General features: G+C 37.2%; 1 long non-coding RNA gene across 1 annotated transcript; it reads right to left on the reverse strand.

Moving 5' to 3' along the window:
* Positions 1-5,636: 5,636 nt before the first annotated feature.
* On the reverse strand, positions 5,637-21,906 carry LOC128776523 (uncharacterized). The gene is made up of 3 exons (XR_008421619.1): positions 21,071-21,906; positions 11,108-11,319; positions 5,637-7,018 (listed from the first exon to the last, which is right to left on the reverse strand). It is a non-coding gene; the product is annotated as an uncharacterized LOC128776523 (long non-coding RNA).
* Positions 21,907-25,313: the final 3,407 nt, after the last annotated feature.

Genomic DNA, 25,313 nt, shown 5'->3' on the forward strand with positions numbered 1-25,313 from the left:
TTTTTTTGATTCTCTGTTTGGTTTTCTTCTCTCCCCTTTCCTTTTTCTCTCTTTATGGGATCAGGCTCCCCCCTCTTTTTTTCAGGGCTTCTTAAACAAACAAATCAAAGCACTCCTGGTTAAAGATCCAAACACTCCACCATAGAAAGAAAGGAAGAGCTCTGCAGAGGGCTGACCTCTGGGATAAAGCAGCCAAAATGCAACAACAGAATGCATGCAACATACACTAGAAACACTTCCTGGAGTGCCAGGCCCTTGACAGTGTATGACCCCTTTTTAATATAGCAGAACTCTCAGGTGCAGGACACATAACAAGATGGAAGAATTCTCCCCAAAAGAAAGGTCAAGAAGAAATCACAGCTAGACAATTGCTCAAAACAGTTATAACAATGTATCTTAACAAGAGTTTAGAAGAACAGTCATGCACTAATAGCTGGGCTTGAAAAAAGCATAGAAGACACCAGAGAAACCCTTGTTTCACAAATCAAAGACCTAAGAACTAGTAAGAATGAATTAAAAAATGCTATAACTGAGATGCAAAATAAACTAGGTACAGTGACGGGTACTGAAAAAACAGAGGGGAGAATAAGTGATATAAAAGATAAAATTATGGAACATAATAAAGCATAAAAAAGAGGGGAAAGAAATTACTAAATCACAAGAAGGGGAGAATTAGAGAACTAAGTGATGCCATGAAATGAAAAAATATTCGTATCATAGGAGTCCCAGAAGAAGAAAAATGAGAATAAAGGGAAGAAGGTTTATTTCAACAAATTATAGCTGAGAACTCCCCTAATCTGGGGAAGGAAACAGTCATCCAATCCTAGAGGCACAGAGAACTCCCTTCAAAATCAACAAAAACAGGTCACCATGACAAATCATAGCGACACTTGCAAAATACAAAGATAAAGAGAGAATTCTGATAGCAGCTAGAGACAAGAGGTCCTCGACCTACAAGGGTAACACGTAAGGTTAGTAGCAGACCCGTCCACTGAAACTTGGCAGGCCAGAAGGCAGTGGCAGGAAATATTCAATATGCTGAATAGGAAAAATATGCAGCCAAGAATCCTTTATCCAGTAAGGCTGTCATTCAGAACAGAAGGAGAGATAAAGACTTTCCCAGACAAACGAAAACTAAAGGAGTTAGTGCCACCAAACCAGACCTGCAGAAAATCCTAAGGAGGGTTGTATGAGAGGAAAGCAGCAAACACTACAAAGGACCAGAGAACATCACCACAACACAAAATCTACAGAAAACACAATGGCACTAAATTCACATCTTTCAATAATCGCTTTGAATGTAAATGGACTAAATGTCCCAATCAGAAGACATAGGGTATCAGAAAGGACAAAACAACAACAACAACAACAACAACAAGATCCATATATATGCTGCCTGTAAAAGACTCATTTGAGACTTGAGGACACCTGCAGATTGACAGTGAGGGGATGGAGAACCATTTATCACGTTCATGGATGTCAAAAGAAAGCCGGAGTAGGCTTATATCAGACAAGCTTGGCTGTAAATCAAAGACTGTAATAAGAGATGAAAAATGGCATTACATCATAATTAAGGGGTCTGTCCATCAAGAAGAGCTAACAATTGTAAATATTTATGCCCCCAAATTGATGACACCCAAATATGTAAATCAATCAATCACAAACATAAGCAAACTTATTGATAATAATGCCATAATTGTAGGAGACTTCAATACTAAAATTACAGCAATGGACAGATCATCTAAGCATAGAAACAACAAGGAAACAATGCCTCTGATTACACATTGAACCAGATGGACTTCACAGATATATTCAGAACATTTCAGCCTAAAGCAGCAGAAACACATTCTTCTTGAGTGCACACGGAACATTCTCCAGAATATATTACATATTGGGTCACAAATCAGCCCTTAACATGTACAAAAAGATTGAGATCATACCATGCATATTTTCAGATTGCAGCGCTATGAAACTTGAGATTAACCACAAGAAAAAAGTTGGAAAGCCCTCAAATATGTGGAGGTTAAAGAACATCCTACTACAGAATGAATGGGTTTACTAGGAAATCAAAGAAGAAGTTAAAAAAATACATAGAAGCAAATGAAATTGAGAACACAATAGTTCAAACCCTTAGGGATGCAGCAAAGGTTGTCCTAAGAGGAAAATACATTGCAATTAAGCCCTATCTCAAGAAGCAAGAAAGGCCCCAAACATAGAACCTAACCTTACATCTAAAGGAGCTAGAAAAGGAACAACAAATAAAGCCCAAAATCAGCAGAAGAAAGAAAATAAAAAAAGATTAGAGCAGAAATAAATGATATAGAAAAAATACCATAACAGATCAATGTAATTAAGAGTTGCTTTTTTAAAAGAATAAAAAAATTGATAAACCCCTAGCTACATTTCTCAAAAAGAAAAGAGAGAGAACCCAAATAGATAAAATCACAAATGAAAGAGGAAAAATCACAACCAAAACTACAGAAATACAAAAAATTATAAGAGAATACTATGAAAAAATTTATGGCAACAAACTGGACAATCTGGAAGAAATGGACATTTTCCTAGACACTCACATACTACCAGAACTCAAACAGGAAGAAGTAGAAAATTTGAATAGGCCCATAACCAGTAAAGAAATTGAATCAGTTACCAGAAATCTCCCAGGAAATAAGACTCCTGGGCCAGATGGCTTCCCCAGGGAATTCTAACAGACATTTAAACAGGAGTTAATACCTATTACCATTAAACATCTTAGAAAAGTAGAAATGGAAGGGAAGCTTCCACACTCATTCTATGAAGCCAGCATTACCTTGATTCCAAAACCAGGCAAAGCCCCCACTAAAAAGGAGAATTACAGACCAATTTCCCTGATGAACCTGGATACAAAAATTCTCAACAAGCTACCAGCAAATTGAACTCACCATTACAGTGAAACAATTATTCGCCATGATCAAGTAGCATTTATTCGTGGGCTGCAGGGCTGGTTCGGTATTTGCAAATCAATCAACATGATGCACCACATTAATAAAAGAAAGAATAAGAATCATATGATCCTTTCAATAGGTGCAGAAAAAACATTTGATAAACTACGGTGTCCTTTCTTGATAAGAACCCTCAACAAAGTAGGGATAGAAGGAACATACCTTAACATATGAAGACCATATTTGAAAGACCCACAACTAATATCATCCTGAACAGGGAAAAACTGAAAGTTTTCCCCCTAAGATCAGGAACACGACAAAGATGTCCACTCTCAGCACTGTTGTTCAACATAGTACGGGAAGTCCTAGCCTTAGCAATCCGACAACAAAGAGAAATAAAAGTCATCCAATTGGCAAAGAAGAAGTCAAACTCTCACTCTTTGCAAATAACATGATACTCTACATGGAAAACCCAAAAGACTCCACCAAAAAACTTTATACATGAATTCATCCATGAATTCAGCAAAGCTTCAGGATATAAAATCGGTGTACAGAAATCGGTTGCATTTCTATACACCAATAATGAAACAGCAGAAAGAGATATAAAGGAATCAATCCCATTTACAATTGCACAAAAAACCATAGGATACCTAGGAATAAACATAACCAAAGATGCAAAAGATCTGTACACTGAAAACTATAGAAAGCTTAGGAAAGAAATTAAAGAGGATACAAAGAAATGGAAAAACATTCCATGCTCATGGGTTGGAAGAACAAATATCGTTGAAATGTTGATACTGCTCTAAGTAATGTACACATTCAATGCAATGCCAATCAAAATTGCATCAGCATTCTTCTCAAAGCTAGAGCAAACAATCCTAAAACTTGTATGGAACCACAAAAGACCTCAAATAGCCAAAGTAATGTTGAAAAAGATGATCAAAGCTGGAGGCATCACAATTCCAGACTTCAAGCTGTATTACAAGGCTGTAATCATCAAGACAGCATGGTATTGCACAAAAAGAGACACATAGATCAATGAATAGAAGACAATAGAATAGACACATAGAATAGAAGACAAGAAATGGACACACTAATATATGGCCAACTTATCTTTGACAAAGCAGGAAAAAGTATTCAATGGAAAAAAAAATTCTTCTTAGCAAATGATGCTGGGAGAACTGGACGCAACATGCACAAGAATGAAACTGGACCACTTTCTTACACTATACACAAAAATAAATTCAAAATAGATGACAGACCTAAATGCGAGACAGAAAACCATCAAAATCCTACAGGAGAAAACAGACAGCAACCACTTTGACCTCGGCCACAGTAACTTTATACTTGGCATGGCTCCAGAGGCAAGAGAAATAAAAGCAAAAATAAACTATTGGGATCTCATCAAGATAAAAAGCTTCTGCACAGCAAAAGAAACAATCAACAAAAATAAAAGGCAACTGATGGAATGGGTGAAGATATTTACAAATGACAAATGATACAGGTTTAATATCCAATATCTATAAAGAACTTACCAAGGTCAACACCCAAAAAGCAAATAATCCAGTGAGGAAATGGGCAGAAGACATGAGCAGACACCTTTCCAAAGAAGACATCCAGATGGCCAACAGACACATGAAAAGATGTTCAACATCACTCATCATCGGGAAAATACAAGTCAAAACCACTTACCACCTCATACCTGTCAGAATGGCTATAATTAACCACTTAGGAAACAATAGATGTTGGCGAAGAGGCAGAGAAAGAGGATCCCTTCTGTACTGCTGGTGGGAATGCAAACTGGTACAGCCACTTTGGAAAACAGTATGGAGTTTCCTCAAAAAACTAAAAATAGAACTACCCTACAAACCAGCAATTATACTACTAGGAATGTATCCGAAGGATACAAAAATGCTCATTCAAAGGGGCACATGCACCTCAATGTTTATAGCAGCACTATTGACAAGAGCCAAATTATGAAAACAGCCCTAATGTGCATCGAGTGATGAAAGGATAAAGAAGATGTGGTTTGTGTGTATATATATATATATATATATATATATATATATATATATATAATGAAATTTGTATTATATATATAATATATATAATGAAATACTACTCCAAAATGAAAAAAATGAAATCTTGCCATTTGTCACAATGTGGATGGAACTAGAGGCTATTATACTAAGTGAAATAAGTCACTCAGAGAACGACAGATATCATATGCTTTCACTCATATGTGGAATTTGAGAAACTCAACAGATGAACGAACACAGGAGAATGGAAGGAAAAATAAGATAAAAAGAGACAGGGAGGCAAACCATAAGAGACTCTTAAATACAGAGAATAAACTGAGGGTTTCTGGAAGGGAGGTGAGTGGGGGATGGGGTAAATGGGTGATGGGCATTAAGGAAGGCACTTTTCAGGATGAACACTGGATGTTATATGTAAGTGATGAATCCCTCCTGAATCCAAGGCTATACACTGTATGTTAAATAACTTGAATTTAAATATAAATAGATAGATAGATGATAGATAGATAGATAGATAGATAGATAGATAGATAGATAGATAGATATTTGCTATTCTTTTTTGGAATCTCTGCAAATTAGTTCATAAGATTTGTGATTTTTTTGGTCTTCTTGATCTATTCTTACTACTATTATATAGCATCCCCTTTTGCTCCCAACATGTGCTTTATCTCAAATTTTACCTTATCTGATTTTACTGAGTTGCTTAATTCATTTGTATATTCATTTGGGATTTATGTATGGCCTTTTATTTTATATTTTCTACTTACCATATTATCATTTTTAAAATCCTTTTTGCCCTTTCTATGTTTTTATTGCGTAAACCAAACTCTTTTTTCTGCTCATTTGGAAGTATATTCTCCAGTTATTGCTTTTAATTAATGTATTAATACCCATTTTAAAAATTTTTCCACACATAACGTTTGACATTTCTCACTATTTATGTACCTCCAAAATTAGAAAAAATTACCAGACTTTTGCCCCCTTCTGATTCTGCCATTACACACATCTCACTCCTGCCCCATTTGCCCTATTGGTGTCCTATTGGTATTTTAGTTTGATTATCACAGATTGGTTTTGCTTCTTTCTTTTTTAAAAACAGTGAACTTCACTTAGCTATTCATTCACCATTTTATGTAAGTGTGTGCATTTATTTACTAATAGATGTGTTTCTCTTCCCGCTGAAGTAATTCTTTGTACAACATTAAAAGGATTCTTTTAAACCCAATATTATGCTGGGGAATAGCTTTGTGACAATCTCACATGTAACTGTTAGTTTATTTAGCCACAGGGTACTGGATTTGAAGGTCCTTTACCTAAAACATGGAAAATATCACTATCTTTTTATTCTTTTACCTGGTGTTGCTGTGATATCAGTTTTATTCTTGTTCCATTGTAAATTATCATCTCTTTCTCCCTTAAGACTTTAGAATCTTCTCCTCTTTGATGTTCTTAAATTTCACTATTATGTGTCAATGTGTAGGGGTTTTTGATTTTTACTTTTTTCTTATCCGGTTTGTGCTACAATCCATGAAGTCTTTTGATCTCAGGTCTTATATCTTTCTTTTATTCTGAAGAAACTATTTTTTCATTCCTTCAAACATTTTCTCACCTCTTGTTTTTTCCGTATTTTTTTAATTGAGGCAAAGCTTGCATACAATAATATTCACGTTTTTTGATGTAAATGTCTATGAGTTTTGACAAACACATAAAGTTGTGTAAACCACCTCCACAATCAAGGGGTAGATGGAGCAGTTCCATCACCCCCAAAAAGTCCTTCGTGCCGCTGCAATTAACCACTCTTGATCCCACAAAAACTGGCAACAACCCATGATCTATTTTTTGCTCCTATAGTGTTATTTTTTCAGGATATCCTATAAATGAAATCATACAATAATGTAGCCTTTTGTGATTGGTTTCTTTCACTTGGCGTATTAATTCAAGATTCATCCATTCTGTAGCATGCGTCAGTAGTTCTGTTCCTTTTTGTTGCTGACTGATATTTCATTGCATGGATTTACCTCAGTTTCTCTATCCACCAGTGGAGTTGTTTCCAGTTTTTACCTGTTACAAAATACAAGCATTGTAACCAACTCATAAAGATGTGTCCGTGAGCATAGGTTTTCATTTTAATTAGGTGAATCCCTAGGAGTGTGATTACTGAGGCATATGGTAAGCACATGCTTAAACTTTTAAGAAACTGTCAAACTATTTTCCAAAGCATCTCCACCATTCTGCACCTCACCAGCAATGAGTGAGAGTTTCAGCTGCCTGCCCTACATCCCCACCAGCACTTGCTGTGCTCAGGTTTTTGTTTGTTTCATGTTTTGTAAATGTAGTCATTCTTTTTTTTTTTTTTAACGTTTATTTATTTTTGAGACAGAGAGAGACAGAGTATGAACAGGGGAGGGGCAGAGAGAGAGGGAGACACAGAATCTGAAATGGGCTCCAGGCTCTGAGCTGTCAGCACAGAGCCCGACGCGGGGCTCGAACTCACGGACCGTGAGATCATGACCTGAGCCGAAGTCGGACGCTTAACCGACTGAGCCACCTAGGTGCCCCAAATGTAGTCATTCTAATAGGTACACAATGATATTTCATTGCAGCTTTAATTTAAATTTCACCAATGACAACTAATGTTGAATATCTTTTCATGTGCTTGTTTGCCATCCACAGATTTTCTTCAGTGAAATATCTATTCAGATATTTTCCCCAGAATTTAATAGGACTGATGATTTCTTGTTTCTGAGTTTTAGGAGTACTTACTATATCCTGAATGAAAATCCTTTATGATATATATGTTTTGAAAATGTTTTTCTTTTAATTTTTTTGAAAGTTTATCTTGAGGAAAAGAAGTTTGTCATTTTGCTAAAGTCCAGTTTGTCTTTTATTTTTCTTATGCACCATGATTTTGCTGTTATAGCCAAGAAATCTTTGTTTAACCAAAGGTCTCAAAGATTTTTTTCTGTTTTTTTTTTAACAAATTGACCAGTTTTTAATTTTAAATTGATGTTAATGAACCATTTCTGTATGGTGTGAAGGTATGAACCAATGTTCTTTTTCATAAGGTTAGCCATTTTTCCAGTATTGTTTAATAAAATGATAGCCTTCCTTCCTTCAATTAGGTTTGTATCTTTATCAAAAAATAATTGACCATAAGAGATCAATTGGCAATATAGAGTTGGGTATATTTTTGGAAATTCTATTCCATGCCAATGATCTATATGTTTATCATTTTGCCAAAATTATTTTTACTTGATTATCATGGCTTTATAGCAAGTCAGGTAGTATGAGTTCTCTAAGTTTGCTCTTTTTCAAAATTATTTTGACAACTCTAGTTTTTTTTGCCTTTTCATATATATTTTATGAGACTGACATGCTTCCCACTCTGCTAAGAAGGCGATTCATATAAATTTTAAATTGTTTGTAAATTTCTACTAAAATAAATATGCTGAAATTTTTAGGGGGATCACATAGAATCTATAAATCCATTTAAGGAGAATTGACATCTGAATACTGAATATTCTAACATAAGCACAACATATTTCTCCATTTAGTTAGGTCTTCTTTGGTATGTTTCATCAGTGATGATTTTGTTTTTTACATTCAGATTACTCACATATTTATTTCAATTTCTGATTGTTCATTGCTGGTGTATAAAAACACAGTTGATTTTTTTGTCTATTAACCTCATATCCTATAAACTTGCTAAACTTACTTAGTTTGGGTCACTTTTTTTTGGATAGATTTTTTGGAATTTTCTACATAGATAATCGTGTAATCTATGAAGACAGTTCATTTTGGATCATGAATGCTTTTTATTTTATTTCTTTACTTATTGCACTGAGCAGAACGATGATGGATAGCAGAGGTGATAGTAGACATCTTTGCCTTGGTCCTTTTTTTTGGGGGGGAGGGGGGTAGGCTTCATGCCCAGCATGGAGCCCAAAGCAGGGCTTGAACTCATGACCCTGAGATTAAGACCTGAGCTGAGATCAGGAGTTGGATGCATAACCGCACAACTGACTCAGCCACTCAGGCACCCCTGCCTTGGTTCTAATCTTAGAAGAAGAGCCTTTCACCATTCAATATGATGGTAACTGAATGCTTTTCAAAGATACCCTTAATCAGGGAATGATTAAGGAATGAGGAAGTTCCTGCCTATTCTTAGCTTATTGAGGGTTCATATCATGAATGCATACTTAACTTTGTCAAATACTTTTGCTGCATATTGAGATAATCATATGATTTTGTTCAGCATTTAATATAATGAACTGCATCAATTCGTTTTCAAATTTTAAACCAAACTTGTATTCCTAGAATAAACTGCATTTGGTCATGATATCATCTTTTTTCATATATTAATGGATTCAATCTGCTGATATTTGTTGGAGCATAGTGGTGTCTGTGTTCATATAAGATTTTGATATGCAGTTTTCTTTTCTTGGAATGCTTTTGTCTAGTTTTGGTATCAAGGAAATGCTAGCCTGATCAAATGAGTTGTAGTGTCTTCTTTTTCTATTTTCTCTAAAAGCTTGGATTGAATTAGTACTATTTCTTTCTTAAATGTTAAGTGGAATTTACCAGTGAAGCTACCTGAGCCTTGAATTTGCTTTGTTACAATGTTTTCATCTCAAATTCTATTTCTTTGGTAGAAAAAGGACCAACTTAGGTTATCTATTTCTTTTTGAGTGAGCATTGTTTTATCATTTTTAAAATACATACAGCATCTGTCATGATGTCCTTTGTGTCACTCCTGATATTAGTAATGCTGACTTCTCTCTTTTTCCTTAGTCAGTCTGTTAAGAGATTTCTCAATTGCATTTATCTTTGCAAAGAACTGGTTTTGGGTTTCACATATCACTTTCCGTTATTTTTCTAATTTTAATTTCTTCTATCTTTTTTCATCTTTATTATTTACTTTCTTCTGTTTGCTTTGAGTTTAATTAGTTTTTTTGTTTTTTAGAGTATTTATTTAAGCGTTTTAATTTTAATTTTTTAATTTTAATCCAAGTGTAATTAACACACAATGTTATATTCGTTTTAGGCATAAATTTAATTAGTTCTTCTTTACCTACTTTCTTAAGGTAAAATAAAGATCACTAATTTAAGACATTTTCTCTTATCTAAGACACTGTTCAATCTTAAAAAAATTCCCTTTAAATGTTGCCACAATGGCATTCCACCTAATGTGTTTGCATTTCATCCCATTCAAAGTTTTAATTTTCCTTGAGACTTTCTATTTGAACCATGGACAATTTTCAAATTGCTCATTTTCGAGTTTGGGGTTTACTCAACAGCTTCTGGGTTTGTTTTTGTTTTGTTTCGTTTTCTTTCTACTCAGAGAATATGCTTACATGATTTCAATTTTTTAAATTTGTTAGGGTTCACATTATGGCCCAGAATATGGTGGATGTTGGTGATCCTGTCCTGTTCATTTGCAAAGATGGTATATTCTGCTGTGTGGGGCAAATAGTCTATAAATCTAAATTATGTCATGTTGGTTGATTGTGTTTTTCAAGATTTCTCTATCCTTACTGATTTTCTATCTACCTGCTCTATCAGTTACTGAGAAAAAATATTGAAGTCTCAAACTGTAATTGTGCATTTCTTTAATTTTTTTTTGTCAGTTCTATCCGTTTGTGCTTCATGCTTTCTTCTACATTACAATTTTACTTGTTTATTTCTTCTTTCCAAGTTTTTCAAATGTAACTAGCAAGTCAGACATTTCACTTGCCTTTTTTTTTTAATTTTTTTTTACTTTTTTTTTTTTACATTTTTTTCATTTTTGACAGAGAGAGGCAGAGCACAAGCGGGGGAGGGGCAGAGAGAGAGGGAGACACAGAATCCCAAGCAGGATCCCTGCTCCAAGCTGTCAGCACATAGACCGACAGGGGGCTCGAACTCACGAGCCATGAGATCATGATCTGAGCGAAGTCGGACGCCCAACCGACTGAGCCACCCAGGTGCCCCTTCACTTGCCTTTTGTTAAAATAATAAAGTTCTTTTCATATATGAGAATATGTAAAGTTAAACCCATATAGGTCAATGTTCTTTTTATCAACAATTTATTATGAGTCAGATCAGCTCTATCAGAAGTAGTAGCATGAAAGGCATACAAGACTCAGACAGTGGCTCAGAGTACCCACTAACCTTTGGCAAATACTAATTTATTTAAAAATGCAGGGACACCTGGGTGGCTCGGTGGGTTGCGCGTCCGACTTCAGCTCGGGTCACAATCTCGCGGTCCGTGGGTTCGAGCCCCGCGTCGAGCTCTGGGCTGATGGCTCGGAGCCTGGAGCCTGCTTCCGATTCTGTGTCTCTCTCTCTCTCTCTGTGCCTCCCCGTTCATTCTCTGTCTCTCTCTGTCTCAAAAATAAATAAATGTTAAAAAAAAAAGAAATTAAAAATGCAAATACTCATTGAAAATAATTATATTCCCAGAATAACTAAAATATTTCATTACAAGAATTTCCAAAGAAAATTGCTGTATGTGGTTTTAAGAAAAATAAAACATTTTTAAGTTTAGGTTTAAATGGAAAGGATGAGATGAAGATCTTTTTCCCCTTCACATTTTACAAGTACAATATCCCCAACATGCACCAAAAATAGTGAAGACCACATCATTCACATCATCCAATGTTCAATCAAAAGGACTACATAATCAGACTATCTGATTAGAAAACAAATTCAAGTTGCTTTACAAGTTATTCATTAAAAGCACATCAAAATTTAAATCTTGGAGGGGCACCTGGGTGGCTCAGTTGGTTAAGCATCCAACTGCAGCTCAGGTCATGATCTCACATTTTGTGGGTTCGAGCCCTGTTTTGGGGTCAGTGCTGACAGCCCAGAGCCTGGAGCCTACTTCAGATTCTGTGTCTCCTCTGTCTCTGCCCCTCCCCTGCTCACGCTCTATTTCTCTCTCTCTCTCAAAATAAATAAAATTAAATTTGTATTAAATAAAAAATGAAATGAAATGAAATCTTGGCTAGTTATTTTAACAAATAATGATCACCTATAATAGAAAACACATAGTTACATAAACATGGATTTGATCCTTTCCAAGGGAAGCCTTAGATTCATGACCATGACCCCAACCATGGCAGGATGTGAAAGTTCATCTACTTTACTAACACACTGAACTAAAGAACCAGAAAACAGCCTTTATTAAGTTTATCTTACCATTTTTTTTGCGAAATGATCATCACTAAACTTGACTCTTTATTTGGAAGATTGAATTTTTTTAATGTTTATTTATTTTTGAGAGAGAGAATGAGAGAGTGCAAGCAAGGGAGGGACAGAAACAGAAGGAGACACAGAATCCGAAACAGGCTCTGGATTGTCAGCTGTGCTGACAGCTCAGAGCCCAAAATGGGGCTCGAACTCACAAACCATGGTGAGATCATGACCTACTCATAAACCGTGAGATCATGACCTGAGCCGAAGTCTGAGGCTTAACCAACTGAGCCACCCCGGTGCCCCTTAAGATTGAATTTTTTAACCACCATAATTTCATTCCTACCACCACCTGTAGACTTCTAAATGCAGAGTCTCTGATGTAAAGTAAATTAGGACCTGAGGTCCATATCTCTGGGCAATGTTAATAAATTATGAGACTAGAAATAAACTTCAAAGTTCATCTAATTCAATAGCCTTGGTCATTTCTCAGTCAGGACTGTTAAGATCAAGAGAAATCTTTCTCAGCTTTTTACCCAAGTGAATCTAATTCAAACATAGTGTCATTTGCATTTCAGAAACTTTTCAAAGTAACTCCATAATTATTTGTTTAAATTTTTTAAGTTTTGTGTATTTATTTTGACAGAGAGAGAGAGCATGAGCAGGGGAGGCACAGAGAGAGGGAGAGAGAGAGAATCCCAAGCAGGCTCTGCACTGCCAGTGTGTAGCCCCACATGGGCTTCAAACTTACGAACCTGTGAGATCACAACCTGAGCCAAAATCAAGAGTTGGACACTTAACCAGCTGAGCCACCCAGGTGCCCCATCAAGGGAAAATTTAAATACTGAACAAAAACTATTCAATTGAAGTTGAAATATACTGCAACTTTATTTCTACATTTAATTATTAGATAGTAGCCTTTCATAAAATGCAAAATAATACTGGTATATAAAAAGAAAACTTATGTGTTTAGAAAAAAATGAGAATATATAATTTTTAACGTTTAAAATATCTATAATTCCACTGTTAAAATAATCACAGTTAAAATCTCAATGTGTGTATTTCTAAACTAAACCACATAAAAACTCATAAACTTTAAGATTAAGAAATGGGATATAAGTATAAGGTATAGCTTTAAATAAAAGCTAGACCAAAATGCACATACCATATTGTATCTTGTTTCCTTCATGTAGATGAGATTATGAACATTTTTCATTAAGAAATATTTACCTACAGTATCTTTCAGTGACTCTAAGCAGACTGTTTAATGTATAGACCATAATCTGTTTAACCAAATCCTGTTAATATTGATCATTTAGAGATGTTTCATGCTTATCTACTATAAACAATTTTGTCTTGTACATTCTATAATAAATATTTGGTTACAGCCTTAATGTGCTTAGTATGATTTTGAAGTAAATAAATTTCTTGGGCAGAGGGCATGTATTTCTTAAGCATTTGATATCTATTTTTGCCTAAACAGGTAATAGAAGTTATTCAAACTCCACTTACCAAAAAATTCTATGATAACCTACCACAGAAAAAGTTTTTGAGAAGTGTGGAAATGAAGCCCCAGTTTAACAGAGCAAATCATAAGAAGAGCATTCTAGTGTTTATTTGGAGAGTTTAGATTTCATTTCACCACAACCCCGTAGAGAAAAGGCACTTCAATAGATACCACATTTTCTTTCTCTGCCTTCTATTTCCTTCCTTATAAAGAAATTAACACTTTATGAGGAGAAGAGAACATAGAAGAATGAAACCCATCTTATTTTATTTTTAAGGCCTTTATAAATGGACTCTGTGTTATCTGACAAGATACTGAAATATTAAAATTGGAAATGTTTTCTTTGGAAGTGCATTTGACTTCACGAATTGAGGTTTCCTTATCAATTTTGCTGTCACTATTTACTTCTATACACTTCCCTTTCTTCTACGACCTCCCATTAGTTTCCACTCAAATCAACAAAGACTGACTGAGAGGTAATTAAGCCTTTAGTCACATATACACAAATTTACAAATTAAATCTTTTACATTTACTATTTGCTTCAGCATATTTTCATAGGTGGAATGAAAGCAAGAAACCTATGGAAAGAAAGAACTGTTAAATTAAACTCACTCACCAGACTGAAGAACTGGTAAACTTTTTCTCTAAGGGACCAAATAATAAATATTTGCAGCTTTGCAGTCCATAAAGTGTCTATCACAAGACTATGCCTCAGCCACAGACAAGACATAAAAAAATGAGTGAAGCTGTGTTCCAATAAAACTCTATTAACAAAAACAGGTGATGGTTTGATTTGGCCCATGGGCTCTAGTTTACCCTACCTGGACTCTCTTTCATTTCAAACCTTCCAAAAACTTAAATCACAACAGTTTCTGTTATTGGGCAAACAACCAACATTTGCATTTTCCATTTTATTTTCTGGAATGATTCCCACAACTTTATCCATAGAACAAAAAAAAAAAGAAGTGTGGATCAAATGAAAGTAACTTCCAACTCTTTTTTCTCTCTAATAATCTCCATGAGTTCCCTGCGATTTCCATTCACCTTGTGTAGGAGCTGATTAGTGTCTGCTCGCATGGGACGTCTTCACCAAATGCACGTCCTTGTGGAATTTGTCACCTCTTGAGCTCTTCAATGGTGGCCCCTAACTTTCCAGTCTGAACTATCAGATAGTTTCAAAATCGTTGAATGGGTTCAACCTGGAGAGTCTTCGAGGTCTCTGTGCTTGTCCCCCTGGGAAGGAGGCAGGGTCTGCCCAAGTACAGTATATTCCTGGCCTTTTGTAGACTCAACAATGATATCCTCTGTTGCTCTGATGCAACTCTTCGTGTGTGGTAGAGAACACATCTCACAGTTTTCTACACTTGCCAGAAATGTGTCAAGACTTATTTTGCTCTCATCAGTGTAACATATCTGACTAGTTTATACAACAAACTTTCTTACTTTACCCTGAACAAGACATTTGCATAACTTTGCACCCTGTGGCTGTTTAACATAATGCTCAATACTGTTACTCAGAAAGTTGCAGACTTTTAACAGGAAGCGTGTAACAAATGGATGGATATGCTCCAAAAAGTTCAACTTAAAACATCTTGTAAATAATAAAATCCGAACTAAGTTCATATTAAGGAAGTTATGAGTCAAAATAAGCTCCATTCCTAACACATTTTTTATTATGTTTGACAGACAATGGAAATTGCGTGAAAATAGAATACTGCTGTAATTTTTATTGGTATAATTAGCATAATATTCTGATATTTGATTTCACCTACATATTGTAAAATCATATATCATTCTGGAATATAAAGATTTGAACACTTTCTCCAATTACTTTGGCACCTTCAGTTACTCTCTCCTGCTTGTTTTGCAAAAGTAGGTAGCATGTGTGAGCATCAGTTATATTAAAAAAAAAAAAAAATTCGCTAACTGCACATACCCTTCCAGTTACCCCTCTACGTCTCTTCTTCTTTAAGCACCTTGTAAATGTTACCTATTTTAATTTCCATTCCCTATATCCCACTGCAATCCAGCTTTCTCCCTTACCATGCTACCAAAGCCACTAATGTTTAGGTGACTGATTATTTTTGTGCATCTATTGGGGATTTTTCATTACGTGTTAACCACTCCTTCCTTGGAACATATTCTTCCATTGACTTCTATAATTCTAACAGCGTTTTTGTAAAGCTCCTCTTCTGCCGTGGACACTGTGGACTAGTGTCTGCAACTTTGATGGCTGCTGGGAATCTTTTTTTTTTTTTAATGTTTATTTATTTTTGGAAGACAGAGAAAGAGTGTGATGGGGGCGGGGTAGAGAGAGAGGGAGGCACAGAATCCGAAGCAGGCTCCAGGCTCTGAGCTGTCAGCACAGAGCCCCACGCGGGGCTCGAACTCACAGACAGTGAGATCGTGACCTGAGCCCAGTGGGACGCTCAACCGACTGAGCCACCCAGGTGCCCCAATGGCTGCTGGGCATCTTAAGCTTATAGCCAAAACTGAATGCGTCATCTGTACCTCTCCGCCAAATAGTTTCTCCTTAGGCATTTCCCACTGCCCAAGCCAGAATCAGTTTCCCCTGACTCTTTCCTCTCCTTCGTTTTCGGTATTCAGTCAAAAATCAACTCTTGTTCAGCCTACCACCTAATAATTTTTCAGGTTTTTCTCTTTTCCCAATAGCTCCATCATTTTCCCATTCTAAGTCACCCTAGTTACTCACCTGGGTTATTGAAACTGTCCTCTAACTTGCTTGCCTCCATTCCTTCCCCCAGGTCATTCTCTACAATGAAGTCCAAGAGTTTGAATGTGTTACTGCGGTCCTCTGAATCCTTGTGTATAACACTTCAGTGGCTTTCTGATGCTCTTGAGTTCAGGGATGGTTCATACAATCCTTCTCATCTGTCTAGCATCCTTTTGTGTCACTCACACACCAAGGACCATCCACGTTGAACCATATTACAAGCATTCATAATATAATTCTTTTAGCATCTTTCCCCTGTTCCAGAAACATTCTAAGCCATCTTCACTGGCTGGTTAGTTTCCGTTCTTCATCTGAGTTTCAGCTTATATATCACTTAATACCAGACATTTTTTTCTGAACCAATCTCATCTCCCAGGCTGGCTGGATATTCCTGCCATGTAGTCCTGAGGTGTTATTTTCTCTAAAGTTGAATATCACACTTTAAGTTATAACCTGTTTGATTTTTCCCCCCACTAAACGGTAAGCCCCATGTGGCCAGAAAATATTTCTGTGTTGTTCATGCTGTATGAGTTATAAAAAATAATAGATGGATAAACTGATATGGTCCACATAAAGCTAATAGTTCAATAGAAGAAACAGACATTAAGTAAATAAACAAGTAGATTAAGTAAATAATAACACTTGATTGAGAAAAGTTCTATCAAGCCAAATTGAGTGTTTTAAAACAGACACCTAGAACCACTGATGGGTTTATTCAGCGGTATAGCATAATGTGATACCTTTTAAAACTTTTAAAAATAGTTCTTTTTGCTACATTAAAAACAAAGAGAAACCAAAACAGTAGAAATAAAATCACCAAATAAAAGACTGTGGTACTCCTCCAGTTGGGAGTAACGGAAATAGAATGTTATTTATCTAATATTTCATCTTTTATTATTCAGAATGGAAAAAGCTCAGGTTACAGCAAGATAACGATCTTGATGTATAGCTGAAAATAAAAAGAAACGTATAACTTCGGGGAAATCTTTGAACACCTGATAAGGTCAATTTGAGAGTAGTTAGTTCCCTTTCAAGTTTTCTTGTTCCTGGAATCCAAAGTCCTGTTTTTAAATCTAGGCACAAAGATACAACTCATTTCTGCTTATTTTCCATCTTCTCTCAGATAGGATCCAAATTTTGATGCTATGGTGCTTCTGTAAAGCCTCATAGAGGGACTAGCCCCCTCCAGCTGACCAGCTAGATTTCACAAAACACAGCAGCCCAGTGGCTGAGCATGATGTCTGATGTCTCCCAGAAGAAAAAAAAAAAAAATCTTGCAATAGACAAACAACGGTCATTCTGTGATATCCTTGTCACAAATATTCATGTAAGAATTGAAAGGGAAAGAGATCTGAGAAGGTCTGTAATTGTCAAAGGTAAGCCTTAGGGGAAAAAAGAGAAACAAGGAGGAAAAAAACATTTTTATTTGTACCATGCACTGTGTCTGCTTGCCATCAAAAGGATGAATGACAGAAAGGTCCTGACATCCAAGATGCCTGGGAAGGATAGACACCTACCGCTTTCACATCAGGCATTACAACATGAGGTAGCTACAACCACATTTTTCAATATCTTTCAGTAATAGAATAAAACAAAAGCTATTTCTGTGCACAGAAAAAGCTATACTAAAGAAAATCTTGCCTGTTATTACATGACCCACCATCCTAACCATTTTAGTTATGTAATACACAAATAGATAATTTTTCTTTTATTTTTTTTTTAATGTTTATTTATTTTTGAGACAGAGAGAGACAGCGCGTGAACGGGGGAGGGGCAGAGAGAGAGGGAGACACAGAATCGGAAGCAGGCTCCAGGCTCCGAGCCATCAGCCCAGAGCCCAATACGGGGCTCGAACTCACGGACCGAGAGATCGTGACCTGAGCTGAAGTCGGACGCTTAACTGACTGAGCCACCCAGGCGCCCCCAAATAGCTAATTTCTAATTAACTTGCACAATGCTGAGGGCAATGAATCCCCCAGAAAGTATTTTCCTGATGCACATCTTCCTCCCAGCTATGTGGTATGACTAAAGTAACTCCCATAATGCAGAGTTACGGCATGTGTGAAAACACTCGAAAATTTGGAGGATTAGCCGCCTTTGTCTTTACTATTGACTTAAGGCAGACTCTTTTTACCAGTTTGGTGGCCCGGAGTTGCTGCTTGGGTGTAGCTACAGATGACTAACTGATCAGATCATTTAAAGATGGTATTTCACTAAGAAATTAATGCACAACATCAGAGCCCATTTCTAAGTAAAGCATTCTAGACATATGCCTTGTGCCTCTGTGGAAGTTTAAGCTCACTTAGATAAGAATCTTTCCCATTTGTCCTCTGAAATCCTCCAGATAAATGAATGGGCTGATGCCTCCCCATCCTCTATACTATCCATCCGCTCATCAGAACCACCACCAGAATCCAGTTTCTAGACAGAGGTGAAGTGACAGCTGAATTCCTTCTGTGCTAATTTCATGGTTGGTGATGGCTCTTTTCCATTTATTTTGTGTATGTTGGAAAGTTTTGTCTCCCGATATCCAGTGTCCAAAACAGCAAGCAGTTTGGTTTTTTGCTTTCTCCTTCTAGTGAGGTCATTTTTCCCCCTTTTCTTTTCTCCCCTTTTCTAATTCTCTTCTAATTCACAGGGAGGCGACAGACACATCAGACTTCCAAGCTGTCATCTCACCTGATACAGCTGATGAGTGAGAATTACAGACTTTCCTGCAGGAGTTGAGAGCACATCTATTTCCCTCATCATGCTGACTGTTCTCTAGAAACTCCTGGCACAGTCACCAACCAGTTGGTAGAAATTATCAGACTTTAACTTCACTAGCAATATGGCTTGGAAAATCAGAGTGTCGATTTCTAATTATGGTTGAGCAGGAGCTCATCTAAGACACTGTGGTCTTTATGTTGTTCATAAGACCATCTTGTAAAGAGAACCTTGTTTTGATAAATTAAACATTCTCAGTGGAGCTCCAATAAACAAAGAAGTACAAAACTACAGAAATACCAGGGAGCTTTATCCAATGACATTGTTATTCAGATCCGGGGGTCTGAACTTTGTCCTTTCTTCTTATTATCAATTTCCTCAAACTATCTCAAATTATTTATTTGTTAGAATGATAAAGTAAATGGAGCTTTTCTGTAATGAATGCAATTTTACATCTTGTTCCTAGGATTAATTGTTGATTAAAAAACTTGCTGCGATCTCTGTAATTTTTTTTTTGTTCCATTATTATAGATACCCAGGAAATGCTTATCAAAGAGTTCTTGTGCTTTAGGAATAATTCCATGCCAGGTCTGACTATGTCACAATGCTTAATAGAATGTATACAATCATCTAACTCATAAAAAGACAGTGTTAACAAAATCCTTTATGCCTTTAACCCCGCTCATACTCTTATATAACCAAGATCCAAGCTAGGGTCACCCTGAATCCTGAAGAAATAAATAATATTGCTGATCTTGTTCTACCACCCAGCAAGTTGGCCAGTCCCTAATACCTCCACTTTATCTAGTTTATGTGTAACTTTATGATTTCGGTGCCTAACCATTCATCCTGAAACACTGATCCAGCAACTTGAAGCTGCCTTAATTAGAGTCCTAGACACTTTATATCCTTTAATTTTCAGTTCTGCCCATCCCCAGCCCTGGGAAATCGACTTTCTACAATTCAACTCTTAGTCCCCCACATGAAAATAAAAGGCACAAAATCGTGCATATGAGAACCACCAAAACATTTACGTTTTATTTACTGTAAACTACCTCACAGCAGCTTACAATGTTTTTAGGTTTATTTATTTATTTTTGAGAGAGACAGAGGGAGAGAGAAAGACAGCATGAACAAGGGAGGAACAGAAAGAGAGAGAGAGAGAGCACGAGCAAGGGAGGAACAGAAAGAGAGAGAGAGAGAAATTGAGAGAGAGAGAGAGAAAGAGAGAGAGACAGAATCCCAAGCAGGTTCCACACTGTCAACACAGAGCCTGATGTGGCACTCAAACCCACCAACTGTGACGTCATGACCTGAGCCGAAATCAGGAGTTGATCGCTTAACCAACCGAGCCATCCAGGTGCCCCAGCAGCTCACAATTCTTTAATTGACTCTCTGTCGCTTCTTTCTCCAGCCCTGCTGAAATCATTTGCCTCAGTCCTCAGCCTCTCAGTCCACCCACCCAATCTGGGTCTCGCCTCCACGTTGACTGGGAAGATAGATCCTGTGTCACAACATCCCTCCTCTACTCTTTCCTTCACTTCAAATGATCTCTATGTCTATCCACTTCTGCCTCTAACTTTCTTGGTACTTTCAGGTTCCTACTGTTCTTCCACTCCCTTTTCAGAAAAAGGGGTGCCTTTCTCCTTGCCAAAATCATTCCCTCCGTCTGTGCTGAGGGTACTTCCCCTCTCCCATCTCTTCTGGCACCTTATTCCTTCAGATAAATTCTCTTTTCCAAATCTATCTTTTCCTCTTCTCCTCTGCCTAGAAACATACTTACACTGTCCCCAATTTTACAGACTTTCTTACTCTAATATGTCTTTGAACAGCCTACACGCAAGATTATCTCCCCTCTTGTATCCATTTTCTTATAAATAGTTAACTCCTCAAGCCTTTGCCCACTGTGCTTTAAGTGTTTCAATATAAAGATTCTGTTGCCACATTTCATGGCTATTTCTCAATCCCCATCTTGATGTTTGTGGCACTTACCATTTTTTATCAGTCCTTTCAGCCCTTCCTCTTTCTTCAGCCCTGGGGACTTTCCTGTTCTTCTCCTACTTCACTACCCACTTCTTCTCTGTGGGTTTTCTTCATGGTGTCTTCTCTTCCCGCCACACCATAAATTAAGATGTACCATGAAGCTTAATCACTGACCTCCTGTTCTCTGTCAATTTTCCCTCTATGTAAGTTTCTTCTTGGGGTTTTCTTGCCTTGGCCAACGGAACCATCATTCTCTCAGGAACTGACTATTTTAAACCCAGTTTGTCACTTTTCTAGATTCACCAGCCCATAGTTATCTGATGTCCTTTCAGGATGAATGCCTGGCACCTGCATGTTCATGTAACCACAGAGAGGGGGTGTTAATCAGGAATCTTGAATGTCATCGAAGCTTATAAATCTATTTTTTCGGCCATACTGCTCTCGTGTGTGCATCAGAGAATGCTTGGATATCCGAGCTAGAGGGGATGATGGGGGTTTTCTTGTCCGGCATTTCCATCTGAGAGGTGAAAAGGCAAAATCCACTCTCACCAGAAAATCAGGGATGAGAACTCAGGATTCCTAGTGCCTCCCATGTGACTAGGTCAAGAAGTAACAGCCTGAATGAAAGGAATTTGTTTTCCTGGCCCACTTCTGTAAGTAACATTTCGTAACATTTGTAAAATCATTAACCTTCTCTGAATCTTATCTTCCACCGTCTCTGAAATAAGTGTTAAAAAAAGAAGAAGAAGAAGAAGAAATGTTAACACAGCAGCCTCTAATGTCCTTTTAATCATTAACTTTTCATTGATTCATGATTCTTTGATACTTGCTGCAAGATATCACCTCAGGATCACAGTCAACAGTGTAAACCCAGATGATTCATTTTCCTCTTCTGGGAAATGTCAGTTTCTCCTTAAGATTTTCGTGTCCTGGTCAACGGTACCATCGTTCTCTCAGGAATGGACTCTTCCAGACCCAATTTTGCTCTTTTCCAGATTCACTGGCCCATAGTGTTCAGATGTCCCTCCAGGATGAGTACCCAGCACCAGCATATTTTTGTAACCATTAAGGAAGCTCTTATATTCCCTAGAAAGAGACTTGTTGAGCCCTATTTCCTTCATAGTAGAGGCTTGTCCTTAGAGCACCTTCTGCTCAGCCGGTTACTCCCACTCTACAGATCACCTGAGAGGCGCTCATGACATACCTTGCCCAATGCCTCTACTGAACACCACCAGCCTCCCACCTGGGCTCTCTTTTTGTTGTTCGAGTGTGAGAAGACACAGGACTGTACGAAGCATCATCAGCTCACAGAGCCAGGCCCTGAGGCAGGCAGGCAGGCACAGCGGGAACTCTCTAAAACCAGCTGGCTGGCTCACTCTGAGCCCTAGGCCATCTCAGTTGTCCTGAGATGTGGCTTCCCCAAAGGTTGTCCAAATTCAAGGGCATTAATGCCCTGTAGGATGAACTTGGACCAATAAGAGATGAAAGAGAACAACTGACCGGCTGAAAAAAAAAAAAAAAAAATGGACTCTGTTGTTCCTTTCCTGCCTCAGATAGTTGCAAGTTGAAGTGATTCCATACAGCCTGTCCAGAAAAGGCCCACGTGACTGACCATTTGTTTTTCTTATAAAGCTGTGGCTTGCCCTCCCTCCTTATCTCTCTATTTCCCTTTATTTTTCCTTCTTGAAGAATTCATGCACAAATAAAGTGTTACCAAGAAAGTTTTGCTTCATGCCTCTACTTCTAGGAAAACCAAACAGAGTCAGGAACTCAGTAAACTTTGGTCCCTTCCCCCGGCTCCAGTCAGTCAATTATTCACTCACTAAGTTCTGCTTACTTTCCTGTAAATGCCATTCTCATTTATTCCTTCTTTTGCCCCTTCAGAGTCACCACCTTAGTTAGTCCCTGCCCTTACCACCTTTCACCTGGAATGCAGCAAAAGGTAGGTAACTTTCTGTATTAGCCAGACTTCCCCAGAGAAACAGAACCAAAAGTGTACGCAGTTCTAGTCTGAAGGCTGGCAGGCTCAAGACCCAGGAAGAGTAGATATTTCAGTTGGAGTACAAAGGCGAAAAACCAATGTCCCAGCTGGAAGTAGTCAGGATAGAGCAAATTTCCTCAGAGGGTCAGCTTTTTTTTTTTTTTTTTTTTTTTCTATTCAGACCTTCAGCTGATTAGATGAAGCCCACCCACATGAGGGAAAGCCTCTACTTCAGTCAGTCTGCCAATTCAAATGTTAATCTCATCCAGAAACATCCTCACAGACACACCCAAAATAATGTTTGGCCAAATGTTTGGGCATCCTGCGGTCTAGCCAAGTTGATACATAAAATTAACTACCACACTCATATTTCCCCCTTTGGTCTCTGATCCTCCAAATCCACTGTATACTGTAGCTAGTTTAATCTTCTCAGAAAAAGTCATCTCCCTCTTTCCAATAGACTTTAACATCTCCTCATGATTTTTAGTATAATGTTCAAGTGCCTTTCCCTGGGATAATAGATTCTTCATTTTATTTCTCTTAGTAATTGACACAAACTATCCCCTATCATCCCTGTATGTTTATTCTCTGTTCCAAAGATACTCATTGGATACTCATTTTTATCTCATAAACAGGCTATACCTCTATATATCAATCTTTCTTCTACATGATTTTCCCCACTGTCTATTTTATATAACTTCTTTCAGAATGTATACTCCACCAGGGCGGAGAGCTTATCTGTCTCGTGCCCCCTTACACGATGCTTAGCACTAATAGTGTGTTGGATAATGACCAGACCCTCTGCCTTGAAACCTTGTGTGGGCCCAAAGCAGAGGGAAATAACACATGGAAAAAATGTAACTGTGGCATAGCTCTGATTTCCCTATGCTGTTATGGGATTACCCTGAAATGCTGAGATAGCTCCCTATAACCTATAACATTGCACATCTGCCTTGGATTTCTTCTTCCCTGCATGCTGAAAATCGGAAGCCTCTCTCTGGAGGAACTAAGCAGATATAAGACAGCCTAGACTACTCACTTCTATTCGTGGTCTCGTGCCAACATTTACCATGCTTGTCTGCTGACATGGTAGTGACTTGAAGTAAAGCCTAACTAAAGTAAGTCTAGGTAGTCATTTTTATCAGGTTTCAAACACAGACCAAACTACATGGTCTGCAATATTTCCAACAAGTAACCAATAAATACTTATTTAAATGAAGGAGGGAAGGTGAATGACCGAAGCCCTCATTTTCTCTGAAGGAACAATTCAAATCTTAGCTTCCTCCAGAAAGCGTTCCCAAGTGCTTTTTATTGTACACAAAAATGAGCTCTCCTACGTGCATTTGGCAGTTTTGTGTGGAGCCCTCATTTGGTTCTTAATGATTGGCTTCCTTGTATTGAAATTGAAATTTCTGGAAGTATATGTCTTGTTATGCAATTATATACCATAAGCTCTTTGAAGAATTTGTAGCCTTGTTCTAGATCTCTTTGTTTCCCAGAGTTGACATAACATTTGCACAAAGTAGTATCCAAATGTTCTTCTTTTTTCCTCTCTCTTTCTATTTTTTTTTTTTTTTCTCTTAGTAATGCCATGTAATCGTCCTGGGGTTTATGAATAGTGGAAAGATGATGCCTGCATAAATTCCATTTCTGAACTTCCATAAGGGCAAATTTGGTCTATCATTTTTTGGTTTATTTTTTGTCTATTTGGTTTATTTTTATTTTTGTTAGACTCTGCAGAACTATATGTAAGACTTGTAAATAAGTCGGTAAAGTAAGGCTGGTTGAATTATGAAGGATGGGGAAAAAAATAGGCTGTTAAGAAATGTTGATTCCTTTCATATCATCCAAGAAGAGATTATTACCAAATAGAGAGATATCTAACAAAAACTTTAACCATAAGCAGGCAAGGGAGTTATGAATGATTTTAATTCTTTAAACTTTATAACTGTTTTGTTATGTCTATAATTTAACAAATATATCCCTTAGAGTCAAAAGATATTGAATGTTATTGTCAAAAGAGGGAAGCATTTAAATGGGTTTCTACTATGTGTCTTCAACTTCTACTCTGTAGATCTACCTTAAAGCTATAAAAGAATCAAGGAATCAGCATTCTTGCTTCTGGTCCCAGCATTGCTATGACTAAAATAAACATCTGGAGACCATGTTCTTTTCTTACTTGAAAAAAACTGAGTAATTTCATTTCCCACACCCTAGCAATTCAATTTTATTTTTCTTCTTTAGGATGATGTGGTAAGGCCCATAATGCTT

The sequence above is a fragment of the Panthera pardus genome, unplaced genomic scaffold, assembly GCF_024362965.1.
Source record: "Panthera pardus isolate Hobbes unplaced genomic scaffold, ASM2436296v1 HiC_scaffold_13, whole genome shotgun sequence".
NCBI classification, from domain to species: domain Eukaryota; kingdom Metazoa; phylum Chordata; class Mammalia; order Carnivora; family Felidae; genus Panthera; species Panthera pardus.